Source organism: Mizuhopecten yessoensis, unplaced genomic scaffold (genome assembly GCF_002113885.1).
Source record: "Mizuhopecten yessoensis strain PY_sf001 unplaced genomic scaffold, ASM211388v2 scaffold10441, whole genome shotgun sequence".
In the NCBI taxonomy this organism is placed as follows: Eukaryota; Metazoa; Mollusca; class Bivalvia; order Pectinida; family Pectinidae; genus Mizuhopecten; species Mizuhopecten yessoensis.
In genome coordinates this window covers 911,869-919,749 of record NW_018408548.1, presented here as the reverse complement: position 1 = coordinate 919,749, position 7,881 = coordinate 911,869, and positions in this window count along the sequence as shown.

Genomic DNA, 7,881 nt, shown 5'->3' with positions numbered 1-7,881 from the left:
ATTTAACAACAAACCTATTAGTACGGTAGAGTTATCTACCTTCCCCTTTGAATAAGTACACAACTCGCCGAATACCTGGTTCTATTTCAGTAGATCGATTATTATGTTTTAATACGTGTTTCTGCTTCACCAGCTATACGACAACTTCGTTCATTATTCCGTTAATGCATATTTGCAACACTGATTTTATATTTGTATTTATTTAAACAAGTATATTGACTTAGAGTGCTTATGGTTAGCTCTGAAAACAATATTACCGACTTAATAACATATAGATTGTATAAAGGTCCCCTTCGTGTGGTGGTTAGTTACCAGGTTTATATAGCTCGAGTTAGTTAATTTTCAAATTGTATAAAGACACGAGGTGTACTGAGTTAGCCACTCCGTTAGTCCAGAAATAATAATAAAATAAAATATGTGCATTTAGTACATGATTGAGCATTGACCGACTTTTATTGCGCTTTATGGAGTTTGTCATTTCTGGTTGGCATTCATATTGTTAATGAATGCAGACAAAACGGAGTTCAATGTTTATATACATTGATAGTTCATATGAATGTGATCTGCACTTAGAAGGATAATTATATACATGCATGTAAATGTAGTTCAACAACATACATTGGTAAACATATGTATATATTTTCTTTACTTCAAACATATCTTATTGCCAATAAGAATTGAACGAGACATTAGGCACAAGTTATTACAACTTATCATTGCCTTCTCCCGTCATACATTTACAATTACATATTAAGAATGTTGATAGGTATTAACAAGCATTCATCAACACAAATTATATTGCTTGATTAGTTAAATTGCATGATTGAAACGTACATGTATTAATTAAATTCAGCCTAAAGATCTATATGAGATATATTAACATGTCTCCCGTCTTCAGCTTAGTAAACTCTACTGCGTATAATTTAGCGTATACGCAGCGAAACAGGCTCAGCGGATTGATACTTGTTTCAAATATGGCGCCGTTTACGCTTCAGCAAGATAACAGTCTAATGACAGCCATTACTTAGTTCCTTCAACATTTGGAATATAGAGCATTCACGGGATCCATTATGTCTAATTGTACAGCAAACAGATGTTAATAAATTTCTTATAACATGGATGCACATTAAAATTTCTATGACGGTAAAGTAAACAATGTCGGCTTCGTTCTGGAACATTCGACCGCGTCACTTCCAGGAAGTGTGAATGCTCGTACAGATAAAGTCTATTATAAATGAATGATAAATTGCAAAGGACTTCTCAGAATAAATCATTTTCGATATAAAAGCTATCAAAAGAAGAATAGTGTTGCTTCAGGTGCATTGTCTAAGTTTACTCATATTTCGACCAAGATACCACGGCTACCGTAGTTACCAACGTAGCAACCCATCCCTACTGTTTATCATTCGAACAGCATTTAGATTTTTTTTGAATGTAAATATGTATAAGGATCGACATTCATTTTGGCGGCGTATACGGTAGTATGTACGCAGTTGGCAAGAACATATTTTATATGGACCGCTAACTTGCACCATACAATATGTTCGTTGCTAACTACGTCCATACTTCCGTTTACGCCGTCAAAATAAAGGTCAATCCTTATTTAAATATACACTTAGTATGCGCAAGAAAACGAGAGAAACACAAAATACGTATGGCAGGGAGGCAAACCTTAAAACAAAGTAAACGTGAACACCTGACAATGCATTTTATTGATAAAACATATGACGCTTACCATTACGGAATACCTGGTCATGTTGTCGTAAGGGTATACATGGTCATGTTGTCGTAAGGGTATACATGGTCATGTTGTCGTAAGGGTATACATGGTCATGTTGTCGTAAGGGTATACATGGTCATGTTGTCGTAAGGGTATACATGGTCATGTTGTCGTAAGGGTATACATGGTCATGTTGTCGTAAGGGTATACATGGTCATGTTGTCGTAAGGGTATACATGGTCATGTTGTCGTAAGGGTATACATGGTCATGTTGTCGTAAGGGTATACATGGTCATGTTGTCGTAAGGGTATACATGGTCATGTTGTCGTAAGGGTATACATGGTCATGTTGTCGTAAGGGTATACATGGTCATGTTGTCGTAAGGGTATACATGGTCATGTTGTCGTAAGGGTATACATGGTCATGTTGTCGTAAGGGTATACATGGTCATGTTGTCGTAAGGGTATACATGGTCATGTTGTCGTAAGGGTATACATGGTCATGTTGTCGTAAGGGTATACATGGTCATGTTGTCGTAAGGGTATACATGGTCATGTTGTCGTAAGGGTATACATGGTCATGTTGTCGTAAGGGTATACATGGTCATGTTGTCGTAAGGGTATACATGGTCATGTTGTCGTAAGGGTATACATGGTCATGTTGTCGTAAGGGTATACATGGTCATGTTGTCGTAAGGGTATACATGGTCATGTTGTCGTAAGGGTATACATGGTCATGTTGTCGTAAGGGTATACATGGTCATGTTGTCGTAAGGGTATACATGGTCATGTTGTCGTAAGGGTATACATGGTCATGTTGTCGTAAGGGTATACATGGTCATGTTGTCGTAAGGGTATACATGGTCATGTTGTCGTAAGGGTATACATGGTCATGTTGTCGTAAGGGTATACATGGTCATGTTGTCGTAAGGGTATACATGGTCATGTTGTCGTAAGGGTATACATGGTCATGTTGTCGTAAGGGTATACATGGTCATGTTGTCGTAAGGGTATACATGGTCATGTTGTCGTAAGGGTATACATGGTCATGTTGTCGTAAGGGTATACATGGTCATGTTGTCGTAAGGGTATACATGGTCATGTTGTCGTAAGGGTATACATGGTCATGTTGTCGTAAGGGTATACATGGTCATGTTGTCGTAAGGGTATACATGGTCATGTTGTCGTAAGGGTATACATGGTCATGTTGTCGTAAGGGTATACATGGTCATGTTGTCGTAAGGGTATACATGGTCATGTTGTCGTAAGGGTATACATGGTCATGTTGTCGTAAGGGTATACATGGTCATGTTGTCGTAAGGGTATACATGGTCATGTTGTCGTAAGGGTATACATGGTCATGTTGTCGTAAGGGTATACATGGTCATGTTGTCGTAAGGGTATACATGGTCATGTTGTCGTAAGGGTATACATGGTCATGTTGTCGTAAGGGTATACATGGTCATGTTGTCGTAAGGGTATACATGGTCATGTTGTCGTAAGGGTATACATGGTCATGTTGTCGTAAGGGTATACATGGTCATGTTGTCGTAAGGGTATACATGGTCATGTTGTCGTAAGGGTATACATGGTCATGTTGTCGTAAGGGTATACATGGTCATGTTGTCGTAAGGGTATACATGGTCATGTTGTCGTAAGGGTATACATGGTCATGTTGTCGTAAGGGTATACATGGTCATGTTGTCGTAAGGGTATACATGGTCATGTTGTCGTAAGGGTATACATGGTCATGTTGTCGTAAGGGTATACATGGTCATGTTGTCGTAAGGGTATACATGGTCATGTTGTCGTAAGGGTATACATGGTCATGTTGTCGTAAGGGTATACATGGTCATGTTGTCGTAAGGGTATACATGGTCATGTTGTCGTAAGGGTATACATGGTCATGTTGTCGTAAGCGTATACCTTGTCATGTTGTCGTAAGGGTATACATGGTCATGTTGTCGTAAGGGTATACATGCACATCTTTCCTTTGTCCACTTTTTATCTAGTTTTATCGGTTTTGTGTAAGACAATGCTTTTTAATTGTACATTGATTTTTGAATAGATTATGAAAACATCACACTGGATTTTTTATTCACAAATATATTGGTAATTATGACAGAAAAAATATGAATAGATAATGAACATGGTTTGGGTCTTTTTGGAGGTCAGTTGGAGGTCAGCCGACGCATTAAATACGAGTTATAAATTAATTAACTTCGAAAATAAATGATCGGTACAGCAGAAGTCAGTATGAGTCAAAATATGAGTAATATCAGACATACGGGGTCATTGACATCACCTTAGCACACCGCTAAACCTGTAAATAAATCAGAGGCCACCATCTCTCACGTGATTCTTCATAAATATCTGGTCAGCAGTTTCTGAGAGATTGTCCGTTTAATAGGAAAAAATAATAATAAGTAGAAAAATATGAAAAAGGTACATTAATAATAAGAAGAAACGCCCCAAAGCCACTTAATGGCCATCCTCGATACTCCAGGGGTTACGCTCACTTACGCTCTCTGCACCCCCATCCTCGATACTCGAAGGTAACGCTCACTTTCGCCCCCAATCAAATAGCTAACCGCTTGCCTTCGATTTTGCTCTGAATCCTCGATACTCAATATATCATATCGCTTTGGCATATCCCAGGGGCGCAAAAGGCGAAATTGAGCGTAACCCCTGACGTATCGAGGAGGAGGGGAAAGTGAGCGTAACCCCTGACGTATCGAGGAGGAGGGGAATGTGAGCGTAACCCCCGACGTATCGAGGAGGAAGGGAAAGTGAGCGTAACCCCTGACGTATCGAGGAGGAGGGGTAACACGACCAATAATCAAGAGTTGAAAGGTTTAATTTTCTGGCCAAAGTTTGTGTGCAACAACATTTTTTTTTATTTGTTGATGATGATATCGACGTAGACTCCGGAAACTGTTGATGATTTACGGGCGTCGGCTGCTCTTTGCTGGATGTGAGTGACTTACCTGCCAATATCCCTATCGGTCAGCAAACACATCGTCCATTACCTTCTGACGGTTCTATGTGTTTGTCAGGACTAGTACTGTCTGTCTGTAATATCTTTTTAAGGATCCCGGATGTTTTGGAGAACTCAAAGGCATACTTCAAAGGCATGCAAGACTGATTCACACACTCACATTTGACAGACGCAGTTCTGTAAAGATACAACAAAAATAGAATGTATATCACAGTTGTCAAACATACACCATCGTCACAGTGACTGCGCGGGTTACAGTTTCCACATGTTATCCCCTGTTTGATAGAGTTTCGGTACTTGACAAGTAGCCCCAGAAGCATAACGAGATCCCTGATTATCAGTTTTCTTTCGGAGCACACTTCTGCGATTCGCCAAGGCATCTAATAACCATGCTTGAATCACTACCACTACCACCCTATACATCCTCGAAACTCAAGGTAGTATGACCACTTTCGCCTTCTGCACCCCTGGAATATATAAAAGCATAATTGAAGGCTCAGTATGCACCACCTAGTGGAGGAGACGAGAAGACGAATTCGATCCTTTGATGCATATCTAAATAATTTCTCGGTCGTGTAAATGTAAAATTGGCTTGCTTTGAAGTCGGGTGTCAGAGTGACTAGACGGGGAATCGAACCACGGACTCTTCAGGTTATTCCAGTATAGTTAAAGTGTCATTGCCCAACTACGCTACAGTTATTCCGTCTTTGCGTATTGCAGAGTTATCTTCTCTTGTGAGCATGTATTGATTGTTACGTTATTGGTTTTTGTGAGAAAATTACGTCGTTTTCTCAAAAATTGATGGCGTTACTCTCACAAACAAATGACGTAACAATCAATACATCATTCAAGAGCAGATAACTCTGCAGTACGCAAAGACGGAATATCCAAAAGCAAAATCAAGGGGAGGTTACTCTATATGCCGTTAATAGATTGTATGGTAATGTTGTTCCTTGTGTTTGATGTTTTGATATATACATGTTTAGCAAACATTGATACGTTTTGTGTCGCCTGCAACGCGAGGCGACATATAGGTATTACTTTCTCGGCGTCGTCTGTTGCGTCGTCCGAAACAAGGTTTCCGTGCGATAACTTGAGTTCTTTAGGGTTGATTGAACTCAGTCTTCATACGGTGCTTCCTTACTAAAAGTGCTTGTTATGGATTGCTTTTCAGGTCCGAAGATCAAAGTTCAAGGTCAACGTTTCTAGAAATAGAAAAATTGCTTCCTTGCGATAAATCCAGTTTCCTTGGGCCGATCAACCTCAAAACTTGGCACTGACTGCAGGCGACACATCCACTCCTGTGGAATTCTTGTTTTGTTTGCTTTGCTTATTTTAGTTTCGTTTTATATGATACATATATGACTGTATATGTACAAATATCTGCCACAATAATAGCTTAAAAGAACTAATATCTTGTTACATGTATAAACGACTATACATAAAGCCAGTTGTTTTGTCGTTTCGTGTTGATTTTACATGAGATATTGTCTTTAGTGTGTGGAGGTACTTAGTACCTTATTTTATTGTTTAAGTGTTATTAACTTTACAAGATGATATCATACATTTCAAATCGGTAATATTATAAATAATTCAAAAAGTTTATCAACAATGCTTTGTGTTTCCTATCTCAAAACAATAATTTTGAGCCCTGCACGCTAAACTGTAGTCATTCTTTCATATTAATAAAAACAAACTCTATTAATATTTTGCATTTAAAATTTAAAATTTAAGCTGACTATGCTTGGACAGGTGTTTTCCGTGTTACATAATGTATATTGGTTACGTCACATTATTATCCTGCATGGAGGATTTCGACTCTTTCCAGACATATGGCGTCATTCTGTTTGGTTTGACAGGTAGGTATATGTTTTCGTATTTGATATCTACATTTGTACAACGTAGGATACATGAAGGATAGATGAATTGATCTGTATGTGCTTGCCAATCAATAATAATAGGACATGTGAGTTGTGTGTAATGTTTCTATCTACCTTCGTCATACTTTTATTTGAAAAAAAAAAGATCTCTAGTGTGTCATGTATTGTCAGAAAATAAATGAAAAATATACAAAAGAATGACATAAACGGGACATATGTCTTGAAATAAACATACCCACAGCTGTGTGCAACGTATAATTTATTATAACTTTCGTTTCCTGTGTGGTTGTAGTGTATTTGTTTTTAGAATCAGGGAATTCCCAGAATGATACAATGATGGTAAAATAATATATTTTATTTGAATACAATTTATCTAAATGTCGGACTCTGATGGTAAATTTGGATGAACTCATTTCTCATTCAATATTGTGATAACCGGTGGTGCTACCTAGATGATCCATTTTCGTAGTAAGCGAAGGCTGGGTCTCGGAATATTTTTCATCAAAAGTTATATCTACAAGATGTACATGTACACGGGCGAAGGTGATTGCATCACATTCCATGTGTATTCCTGGCGATAAAGTCCGGAACTATACTCCATCCGTATACAATGCACAAACTGTTACACGGATGCTGGTAATTAATTAGCGTTTGCATATCTATGAACGATGCAAATGTAGAACTGACTTGCGGCCCAAAATGTAAGTTTCTGTCAGGCCTGAAACGATATAAATATGAAATATTGTCAGTTAATTTACTTTTGATGTGTGACGAACAACGTATGTTATGATTCGGTGTGTGGCTACGTGTGCCCATAGATTTGACACTTTTAGAAAACTTTAATATAGCATCGGCAATTACACGAATTTATGACCCGATGATTCAGGATGTGTATATAAATGTATTATGTGTGTGTTACATTGTCAACATTACGAATAACTGGCTGATGAAATGGGATAATTTGTTTAAAACCTGTGTTCAGCTAGATCCAGACTGATAAGTTTTACATCGGAGAGTACAGAAACAATATGTGACAACTGGTGTGCACACCACGCTACACATAACGACAAAGGTATGTACAAGTAAAGGGTATGGACTTTGCAGCTAAACAATGTTTAAATCGAATTTTCTATTTGAAGCTATGTTTATTTGTTCATGGTAAAGTATATTAGAAATATAAGCAATCACGTTGCGACTTTTCTACATGTATATGTTTATGTAGGTATTTCACAGTGTTTCACTGCTTTGCCTTCAAAATACTTTGTGGTTACAAATGTCAAATA